This window comes from Physella acuta, unplaced genomic scaffold (assembly GCF_028476545.2).
Source record: "Physella acuta isolate Inbredline_101_S28 unplaced genomic scaffold, ASM2847654v3 ptg000735l, whole genome shotgun sequence".
NCBI lineage: Eukaryota > Metazoa > Mollusca > Gastropoda > Physidae > Physella > Physella acuta.
Genome location: NW_026732253.1, coordinates 67,458 through 78,910, shown reverse-complemented (window position 1 = coordinate 78,910; position 11,453 = coordinate 67,458). Strand labels below are relative to the sequence as shown.

The following is an 11,453-nucleotide window of genomic DNA, read 5'->3' as shown; positions in this document are numbered from 1 at the left end:
TAACACTCGAATTAATCACTTCATTAAGTGGAATTATCATTTTCTCTCTATATTTTTTGCCTTGGTGTCACCCCCCCCCCCTAACTGGTGTCACCCGGTGCGGTCTGTCTGTATGTCTGTCTGTCTGTCCGTCTGTCTGTCTGTCTGTCTGTCTATCCGTCTGTCCGTCTGTCTGTCTCTCTGTCTCTCTGTCTGTCCGTATGTCTGTGTGCATGCATACGGGCGTGACACACCTTGAGTGACACACCTTGAATCACCAGGTAAAATAAAGGATCGATACCTTGAATCACCAGGTAACATACAGAATCGATACCTAACCAAACAGCGGGAATCCCCAGATTTATTGATCAGATCAACTGAAAACTCTTGAATTTATGCATCTGGGTTACGCTAATAGCCAAATACACACTTTATACGAACATCCACACAGCATCCACACACATACACACACACACACACACACATATATATATATATATATATATATATATATATATATATATATATATATATATATATATATATATATATATATATATATATATATATATTCTCTAAAACATTATTACACACATCCAATAGCATACACAAAGACGCATTTACAGACAGACACACACACTAACAAGACGAATGAAGTATCACGTGGCATACTGTGATTCTATTGGCTCTCACAGTTCACCGACGTCAATTGGGTTGATCGTGTCGGTGTATGGATTAGGTGACGTTACATTGGTCTTTCGTTCACAAGTTTCAAAACAGATTTTTCATGTGTGGGATAGATTTGGTCTACACTGTTTGAAAACACGGCCACTTGGATATGCAAATACTTTTCAATATTCAAATAAAAAAACAGCTGGTAAGATTGTAAGTTTCAATAATGGGCTAGGTAGGAAAAAAATCTCACCAGTCGTGTCTAGGGTTCATGTAAGGCCTCTCTAAAATAGATCTAGTACAGAATAAAATATTCACTTTTGTAGCGGAGTTCGTTCCACTTCAAAATAGCACATGAGAATACCAGCTTCATTAATAACGAGTCTCATGCCGACGGAAAGAACTCCAAAAAAATTTTATAAGTTTATAATGCTTCTTCTCGGTGAAGTTTGAATTTTTAAGACTATAATATACTCAATATTATAGACTCACTAGACAAACCGTTATCATTAGATTACTGTGGGTTTCGGGGGTCATCCATAAATGACATCACGTCTGTCACTTATCATCACAACATAACCAGACCCCACATTTTTTTGTCTTTTAAAAACACTGACTTCGCCTGAGCATGGGTCTGACAACATAATCTTTTCATATGCTGAGGTCACAAAAACAGGTCAACTTTACTTCACCTGCTCAGAGTCCTCCCAACTCAGACATGTTTTTGTCTGTGAAAACACAGATTTTGACTGAGCGTGGGTCTGACCACACTTTCTCTTCATATTCTGACGTCACAGGTGAACTTTACACCTACCCAACACTACTTCACCTGCCCAGTGTTCCGCCAAGTCTCAGACAACATGTTTTATCTTTTAAAAAAAAAGATTCCGGCCGAGAATGGCTCTGACCACACTATCCACGTTATATACTGAGGACAAAGAAACAGGTGAACTCTACTTCACCTGCCCTGTATCCCGCTAAGTTCCAATAGGCAAAGGCAACATTATCATTCACAATTAAAAACAAGAAAAAAAAAAAAACCACTGGCACGTCTTGAACCCATGCCACCCGCATGGTAACCTAATGTGCAAACCTCTTAACTATCTAGCCTCGTTCTCAGGAGAAGTTAATAACTTATATATTTTACCTCTAAGCTGTGTAATGATCTACGCGAATCAGTCCTAGAATTAGATCTAGAATTTTTTCAAATTTAATTTTATCTTAAATTAGCCAACTGCAACAGAGATTTCTATAAAATAATTATGGCCTGAAATAGTTTAGTATATTATGATTCTAGTTCTAGATTCTAGGTGTAGAATTTAGATCTAGAGTCTACGTTGAGTCTAGATCTAGATCTATCTAGAATCTAGAACCTAGTTAGATCCCGTGCATTCTCGAATAAGATGATCATTGAAGCTAAACAATATAAAATAATTAAGACCTGGGATTCTGTATCCCGCCAAGTTCAGATAGTCAAACTTATCATTCACATCTAAAAAAAAATTCATAAAAAACGTTTTAATAACAAGCTTTTATGTAATGATGCACTAAAAAGTAGGAAATAAATTATACACTACTATTTAAATTACTATAAAGAAAAGCGTGGGTCACTTTAGTACTTTAGTACCTATTGGATACCTTTACTAATATTTGAGAAGAGACCCACGCTTTTCTTTAGTAAAAAATTAATTAGGCATCCAATTAAGTCAAATTTAGTTTCAGATTGCAGTCTTGACCCACATGCCAACTGTGAATCGTATCGGTCAAGTAGAACTGTCCGAATTTCCACTCCTGCGTTTCGATCTAGACTGACGACAGACCGACGACAGAGAAAGTGAGTTAAATAAAAGCTTGTAAAAAATGATTTTTTTTTAAAAACATTGACGTGATATGTCTAGAACCCGTGCCACCCGCATAAAAGCCTGATACACTAACAACTTAGCTGATTAGACTCGTGCCGTCACTGATGTTTTTTTGTCGTATAACTTAATAATATGAGTCTCCTTATGCAACTTGATTTACGCGCATAGGCCCTGTCTAATCTAGATCTAAGTCTAGTTACTTTCAGATTAAATTTTATCTCAAATTAACTAATTGCATAGCTAAACAAACAAAGATTTTCTATAAAATAATGAAGGCCTGAAATAGATTCTAGATGTAGAATTTACAATAAGTCTAGGTCTAGAATTTACGTTAAGTCTGGTGACCTAGATTTAGATCTAGATCTAGATTCAAAACTTTTTCTTCCTTCGACTGCTGATCTGTAGATCTAGAGAAATGTATTATATAATAAAATAAAAAGAAGTGTTAAAACATTGATAATAGTGTTGAAAGGTAATAAAAATAGAAAACGGACGTATTGTTAAAGTTATAGCCGACAGAAAATTAGTTTAAGAACGCGTTAAACATCTGAATGGACAACTCAATCTTGGATAGAAGTCGCCATTTATAGTACTAAAAAGTAAACAAATCATGTGACGTCACTATTCTCTCAAAGTAAAGTCAATGTTTTAAACTTTTAAAATTAATGTGATTAATCTACCTATGAATAAATTAATTAATTAATTAACGTCTTTAAAATAAATTTGTGATTAACAGTCTGTCTGAAAACAAAAATTGTTCTCTACCTACGTACTATTTTACAGCTCTACACCTAGAGCAGATTCTCTCTAGTAGTCAATCAGACAAACAAAAAAAAAAAACAGATAAATATTCAAACATGTAAACAAACTTGAGTATTAGTAGTAGAGAGATGTATGAAAACAATTTTGCAGAATAGGCGTCGTAGCTTTGCTATTCCATTTTTAGTCAAGATATTAAAGCCAATTTTTTAAAAATGTCTGCGCATGTAGGCACCCCCCCCCTGGGTTTTATGACCCATAGGTTGGAAAGCTATGGGTTTAAGTTTTAAGTGGCATCGGCATGGCTTTGTTTCCTATGAATGTATAATAAAACGAAATTTAGTTCAACGAATAATTATGTCTACCTTGGTAAGGTAGGATTGGTGCGGGCTTAGTGCAATGCAGCCAGCAGACCTTCTCCGACGGAAATCCGCATGTCTAGTAGCATATATAAATCAGCAATGATGTGATTAATAGGCTCAAAATGACACTTCACAAAATGAGTGCTCGGAGAAAGCTCACATCAAGCTCACCTCCAATATCTTACATAATACTAGCGTGCCCGTCCCCGCGCGTTGCTGCGGGGTTAGAAGAAAGTCTGACGAAATATTTTAAGAGGGTTTCATCAATGCGTTACCAATCCTATATTCTTAGGCGCTTGACCTTATTTTCTAAAACTGGATTGTTTAAATGTAAACAATTCCTGTGCTCAATTTCTAGGATCATATTTGTAATGGCAGAGGTTTGCAAACATTGTCGCCCAGCACACCACAGGGCGTGCTTTATGAAAGCCTTGAGTGTTTTAATCACTCGCCGTCATAATGAGGTAGAACACACTTTGGCGACCGCCCAGATGTCAGGAGCGTAGCAGGACGCTCTCGGGAGCCTCCAGTTACACTAAGGCAGGGGCACCTCGTACGGTCCCTGGCTCAGTTTAATCATCGGATGTCGTGTGCTACCGTGTCAATATTATAGCCTACTACTCACACTGAATCTGACGCTGAACCGCCTTACATTTTGTGTGTGACATTCAATGATCACAATTTCTCTATTTAATTTTCTAAATTTCTACGTGTCATTATTAATTTCTCCAAACGGATATATTACTTCTATATTACATAAATACAATTTCTTTGATCAAACATACATGCATTTATTTAGTACTGACTATATCGCCCACCCATGTAGCTTGTAAGAGATCATATAAATACGTTAAGAATCGTTTGCGAATCTTAATATACCCTAAAGGCTTTATGCTTATGCCAATAGATACCGATCTTTTAATTGAACTAATTAATGACAATATTCTAGGCGATGCAATTGAAATGTTTAGAACTTATATTACAACCCTATTACGATGAGTACAGATATTTGAGTTTATAATTTTAATGAATGCCTACAATAGGTTTGATGTCTAATTTTTAAATAATACTTTCAATTTATGTTATAATTTTAGGCGGTATATTTAGTTAACATATTTTCATTATCCTTATCAGGTAAGGCTTTGACAGGGACATATTCCATTCTGGGGAACCCCAACCCTCCCGGGCCCCTTTAAAGATATCCCGGGCCCCTTTAAACATATCCCGGGCCCATTTAAACATATCCCGGGCCCTTTTAAACATATCCCAGGCCCATTTAAACATATCCCGGGCCCATTTAAACATATCCCGGGCCCTTTTAAACATATCCCGGGCCCATTTAAACATATCCCGGGCCCATTTAAACATATCCCGGGCCCTTTTAAACATATCCCGGGCCCATTTAAACATATCCCGGGCCCATTTAAACATATCCCGGGCCCATTTAAACATATCCCGGGCCCATTTAAACATATCCCGGGCCCTTTTAAACATATCCCGGGCCCTTTTAAACATATCCCGGGCCCATTTAAACATATCCCGGGCCCCTTTAAACATATCCCGGGCCCATTTAAACATATCCCGGGCCCATTTAAACATATCCCTTTAAAAATATCCCGGGCCCCGTTAAACTCGAACCTAACTAATCCACACCCTAACCCTAAGTCCAACTGCCTTGTTTCTAGCGCTTTCTATGTCCAACTATCTGACTTTTGGTGGATCAAAAGTTAGGGTTAATGTTATTCATATGGGGGGGGGGGGGGTGGCAAATGTGAAATCGCCATGATTAAAAAGTACCTAATAATTAATAGCTTTGATTATATTATGTAAGCTATTGACAGGGTAATATACAAAGGCATTGCGATCTATTTTGGTGCCCCGGACGAACAATCAATTTTGCGCCCCCTCCTCAAATTAGGAATACGAGCCGACCCGCGGCGTATCATACGCCGCTATTTAGTTGTTTTATTTTCTACTTTTCAGTAATTCATAATTTGTGAATTCGACAGTACCAATGCTGCCACTGAAAATATTTGCTTTAAAACACTAAACCCCCCCCCCCCCACCCTTTCCCCCAACCCCTACCCTACACCCCCCCCCCCCCCCGTGAAAGCAGCCTCCTCTTAGTTACGTCCTGTAAGTTTAAATTCGTTTCAAACTTCAAACTAAATTATCTGCCCCTAATAGCCGTCAACGAACCCGGCTCTACGATTTATAAACATTTAGAGTGAACCATATATATATATATATATATATATATATATATATATATATATATATATATATATATATATATATATACAGAATAAAAACATAGGATATTCATTTCTGGCCTGATCGGGTTTTGGAAAAATATGTCTTTGTTTTTTACTTTCTCGTATATACGTAGTATAGAGAAAGTATTGTAATCGTGCAAAAAAAAAAAAATCGAGATTTTTACAAATCTCGACGTTTTACACCTCACTGATACGGAAAAACATAATTTTGCAATCTTGTCCGTATGTCTGTGTGTGTGTGTGTCTGTCTGTCTGTCTGTCTGTCCGTGTGTAAACACGATAACTTGAGTACCGTTACAGCTAGGTTGATGAAATTTCATATATAAGTATTTTATCAAAATCGTAGATCCGTATCAACTTTTGAGCGATTTCCGATAACCGGAAGTGGTACTTTTCCTACTTTGAATTTTTTAAAAGCCTATAACTTGAGTACTATTTCAGATAGATAAATGAAATTTCACATGTAAGTAAAAGATCTAATTCTCTACCTTCTGTTAAATTTTGAGTAATTTCCGTTGACAGGAAGTAGTAATTTACGCTACTTCCGATTTCTCAAAAAACTAATGTAAATTTTAAAAGTACTAATAATATTGCGCACTATTATACACACCTTTATTAGGCGTTCGCTTGGTGCGCAATTGTTTTTTACTGAGATTCTATTCTATTTTTAAAAGTTTTAGTATTTAAAATGGATTAAAAATCATAACTATATCCCCAGTTACCATCCCCTGTTGTTTTATATAAGAATATTCGAGAAAGTTTAGGGGAGATCACTACCGGTTTATTTAATAAGTAAAACAAATTACAACAGCATATCGTGTGTGTGAGTCCACTAGTCTGTTTTGAAAATTTGTTTTCTTTTATGTTTACAGTAATTCTTCTTACCTTGGTCACCGATAAAACGTGAAAGCTTTGTATGTGTAATGGTTTCGTGACGTCATTTATGGATAACCCCCTAAACAAAAATAAGTAAACATACATACAACAGAAATTATTGTTATCATATTCTTTTATTTTTATTCGTAGAATTTGTAGGATAGTACAGAGCAGTAGTACTACCAACACAAAAAAGTACAATTTACATTGTAAAATCACAATGGATTGTGGTCCCATAACCAACGTACAATTTACATTGTAAAATCACAATGGATTGTGGGCCCATAACCAACGTACAATTTACATTGTAAAATCACAATGGATTGTGGGCCCCTAACCAACGCTATAAAGAAGCAAAAGTCGTCTTAATATCTAGCAGCCTCTATTTAAAAGAATTTTGCCTACAACAGCATCTGTTTGACTGTAGAAGAAAGAGGACTCGGCTTTCACAGTGGTTTAAAAACAAAGTGGAAAATACTATACAAGAGCGTGGGATGGTGTCTTTAGAATAAAAATAATCCAACCGAAGCTACAGTATTCTTTTTACAAAACAACCATCAAGTGGCGTGCCCCCCCCCCCCCCCCAGATTGCGGGGTCTGGCAGTACTGTAGTTCCGCCCATGAGCCTAACCCATTATCTTCTGTCGCAAACCTCCCTCATAACTCAACCCAAACAGATTTTGTTTAGGTTAGTGTTAGATCAATGTTTCAGTTTATATATATATATATATATATATATATATATATATATATATATATATATATATATATATATATATATATATATATATATATATATATATATATATATATATATATATATGTGTGTGTGTGTGTGTGTGTGTGTGTGTGTGTGTGTGTGTGTATGTATGTATGTATGTATGTATGTATAGCCGTCTCGGTCAGGCCCTGCACTGGCCTCTGTGAAAAACCTATCTGTAAAGGACCATGACATATGTGTTTAGTAATCAGCATATATCCGGCATTGCCCACCCTAACCACAACCAACCACAATATACACCCAAAAATAGCAAACATAACGCAAACACAAATACAAACTCAAACACAAACGCAAACACAAACGCAAACACAAACCCAACCACAAACGCAAACACACAAAAAAAACTCAAACGAAAAAGCAAAATCAAACTAAAACAAACCAAATCCAAACGCAAACCCAACCACAAACGCAAAACCAACCCAAACACAAAGAAAACACAAACGCAAACATAAACGCAAAGTGCTCAGAGTCTACCCTGGGGCGCCAAATTGCACCATGCTGGGGCGCCGGCGGAACTGCCTGTTTCAGCTTAGTAAACGACTATAATACCCCAACTTATTCAAAGTCTTTTGCACTCACTTAAACGAACGAAGGCGCCAAAGCGAACACGGGAAAGCCCGGGGCGCCAAATAGCACCCTGTCTGGGCGCCGGAGGACGCCCGGATTTGATTATCTTAAAGACTATAATTTCCTTTCTTATCCATAGTCTATCGCACTGTTTAAAGCGATGTTATGCACCATAGCGCTCACATGATAGCCCAGTGTGCCAAATCGAACCCTGCCGGGCGCCGGCGAGCGCGCCTGTTTCAATTTAGTGAACAATTAAAATACCCCAAGCTTATCCGCAAACGGAAAGAAGTAAACATATAGGACATTTAGGAGCTGGCTTATTAACTGTTATTGATTTTTAAAAATAGTAAACAGTACATTCAGTGTATAGAATAAATAAAAAGCAGTATTTAAAATACCTACAGCATTTCACTTGATCAATCCCCGCTAATTATGTAATTATTTTTTTTCCAACACCAAAGCATAGTAATAAAAAGTAATGCCCCCCCCCCCCATGTAATGTTTTTTTAAAGGGAAGTAATTGTGTTTTCCAAATTTATCAAGGGACGTAATGAGTGCTAAAGAATTAAATGTAAATAATTTTCAGACATAATTAGAATTTTTGTGAAAGTTGATTATTTTTAATAAGTTTGAAAAAGGAAAATTGTTTTATAATACCTTCAAAATTAATTGTTTAAATTAAAAACAAAAAGAAATTTAAAATAAATAAATAAATAAATAAATAAATATATATATATATATATGTATATATATATATATATATATATATATATATATATATATATATATATATATATATATATATATATATATATATATTGACAGGAGAGACATGCGTAAAGTTGATAGTACGATTGGAGACTTCTGCATGCCACTGACCCTCGCCTCATTTAGTTATTTGTTTATTTGAAAGATCTGGAGTTTGATATACAGCCTAATCATTGTTCTTTATATTCATAGGTTACCTCTAGGTTTAGGGATAATATCCTTAATCCTTGCAGGGATATTAGTTCTGGCTTGTGACTGCTGCACACGACCATAGGATTGTGATTGCTGCTAGAATGTCATTCCTCAAGTTTTGGGCAAAGAAAAGTAAAAAGGAGGAAGTTGACCCCACCGCTGACCCGGAACTAGAAAAACGACGTCTACGTCATTCGCTGTCCATCTCCCGCTCTGGTCGGTTCAAACAGAAAAAACGTGAGCGTAGCCAGATCTCAGACAAACCGGAGCTCTTTGTTCAACCGGCAGATTCCGGTTCAGATGTGCAACACGACACACAACCCTCCACCAGACCACACCAACCCTCACCAAAGAATTATCGTGACGTCACTACACCCGGGGCTGCTGGGAATATACACGTGACGTCATCCGTGCTTACGTAACATCATATGTGCTTACACGACACACTCCGTGCTCACGTGCCGCCATCTTTTAGCACGTGACACCATCCGTCATCACGTGGCTGGTACAAATCGTCTTTCATTAGAAACACGTCTAACAACAACCGTATTTGTGTTGGGCGCTACACAGGGGTTTTATGTTCCGTGCAAGACTAGGAGACCATCAACAATGAGGCACATTGAATTGGTCGTGTATATTTAAGGCAATGTGCTGCGACCTTTAGACAGCTGTACCCGCTAATCTTTACATTCAGTTTTAGCATTCAGGATCTGCTCGAATCAAATTGTCAACAAAAAAAAGTTTCATGTTAATGGCACGTTAACTAACTTAAGGAAAAATCTGCTTCAGTGAATAGAAATCTTATTCTATTACACAAGATACATTGTCATAAGAGCCATGTGTAAATAGCTGTCTTCTGTTAGTATCGAGTGAATAGCACCAAGAAAATAATTACGCTAGCAAAAAAATGTATGTATTATACCCCCGAGAAGGTGTTATTCAATCCCAGATGTAATCATGAGGCAAACAGAGAAGCATTTATAAAAATCTTTGAAGAACACATTTCGTCACAATACAGAATACAAAATGTACACATTAAGACAGTGGCGTAGCGAGGTCAGGTGTCACCCGGTGCGGCACTTAATGGTGTCACCCCCCAGAGGCGCAACGACCCTTCCCGGGACAAACTTTCAATTTTCGATTTACACCCCCCCCCCCCTCAAACTTTCGATTTGCACCCCCCCCCCTCAAACCTTCGATTTGCACACCCCCCTCAAACTTTCGATTTGCACCCCCCACCTCTTAAAAGGTTATTTAACACTCTAATTAATCACTCTATTAAGTGGAATTATCATTTTTCTCTATATATTTTTGCTATTTTTTGCCTTGGTGTCACCCCCTTAAATGGTGTCACCCGGTGCGGTCCGCACCCCCCGCACCCCCCTCGCTACGCCCCTGCATTAAGACACAGAACAAAATAAAGCGATACACAACTATAATACACTATAATACAGCAACCATTTGTTTTTATTAAGTGCAAAGGGTTAGGTTTAGCCCATCGGATGTCACACACACACACACACACACACACGCACACACAAACATATCCAAAACCTAAATCTAAAGCAATAAACATAACTCACGCCTGTTCCTAACTAAAAAAAAAACGGTTGTACATAAAATAGTTTTTAAAAAAATGGTTGAAGAAAATAAAAATTGAAGTTTTTTTTTGTGTGTGTTACTCTATGTTGTATGTGTACCATTTGCTATATGTCTATCTGCAGACGCGATTGATTTTATCTTTATTTTTGTTGTTTATTTATTTCTCGTTATCTTTGCTGGTGTCCCGCCAGAAATTGATGATGATTATTGGTGAGAAAATGTATTTTTGTCGAATTTGCCTTCAAAGTGGTGTTTTTTTTAAAAAGCGGGAGTTAGCTCCCCTAAACTAGCTCAATCTAACAGAACAGCTTGGGTGGGGGTGGCATTTTCAGTGGGGTCGGGCTTATAAACAAATAGCTCGCCCTTCCAGAAAACAGATTTAGGTCAAGTACTTAAAATGTGCTTATCAATATCATGTGAGAATATGATTTAAAATGATCAGTCTAAAGGTTAGGTTTGGAATTAGGCTCCAACTTTATCAAAGTCTAAAGGTTAGGTTTGGAATTAGGCTCCAACTTTATCAAAGTCTAAAGGTTAGGTTTGGAATTAGGCTCCAACTTTATCAAAGTCTAAAGGTTAGGTTTGGAATTAGGCTCCAACTTTATCAAAGTCTAAAGGTTAGGTTTGGAATTAGGCTCCAACTTTATCAAAGTCTAAAGGTTAGGTTTGGAATTAGGCTCCAACTTTATCAAAGTCTAAAGGTTAGGTTTGGAATTAGGCTCCAACTTTATCAAAGTCTAAAGGTTAGGTTTGG

At 37.0% G+C, this 11,453-nt stretch overlaps 1 long non-coding RNA gene across 1 annotated transcript; it reads left to right on the top strand.

The window, feature by feature from the left end:
• The first annotated feature begins 592 nt into the window (after positions 1-592).
• Positions 593-10,767, top strand: LOC131950091 (uncharacterized). The gene is made up of 2 exons (XR_009388279.1): positions 593-856; positions 9,098-10,767. It is a non-coding gene; the product is annotated as an uncharacterized LOC131950091 (long non-coding RNA).
• Positions 10,768-11,453: the final 686 nt, after the last annotated feature.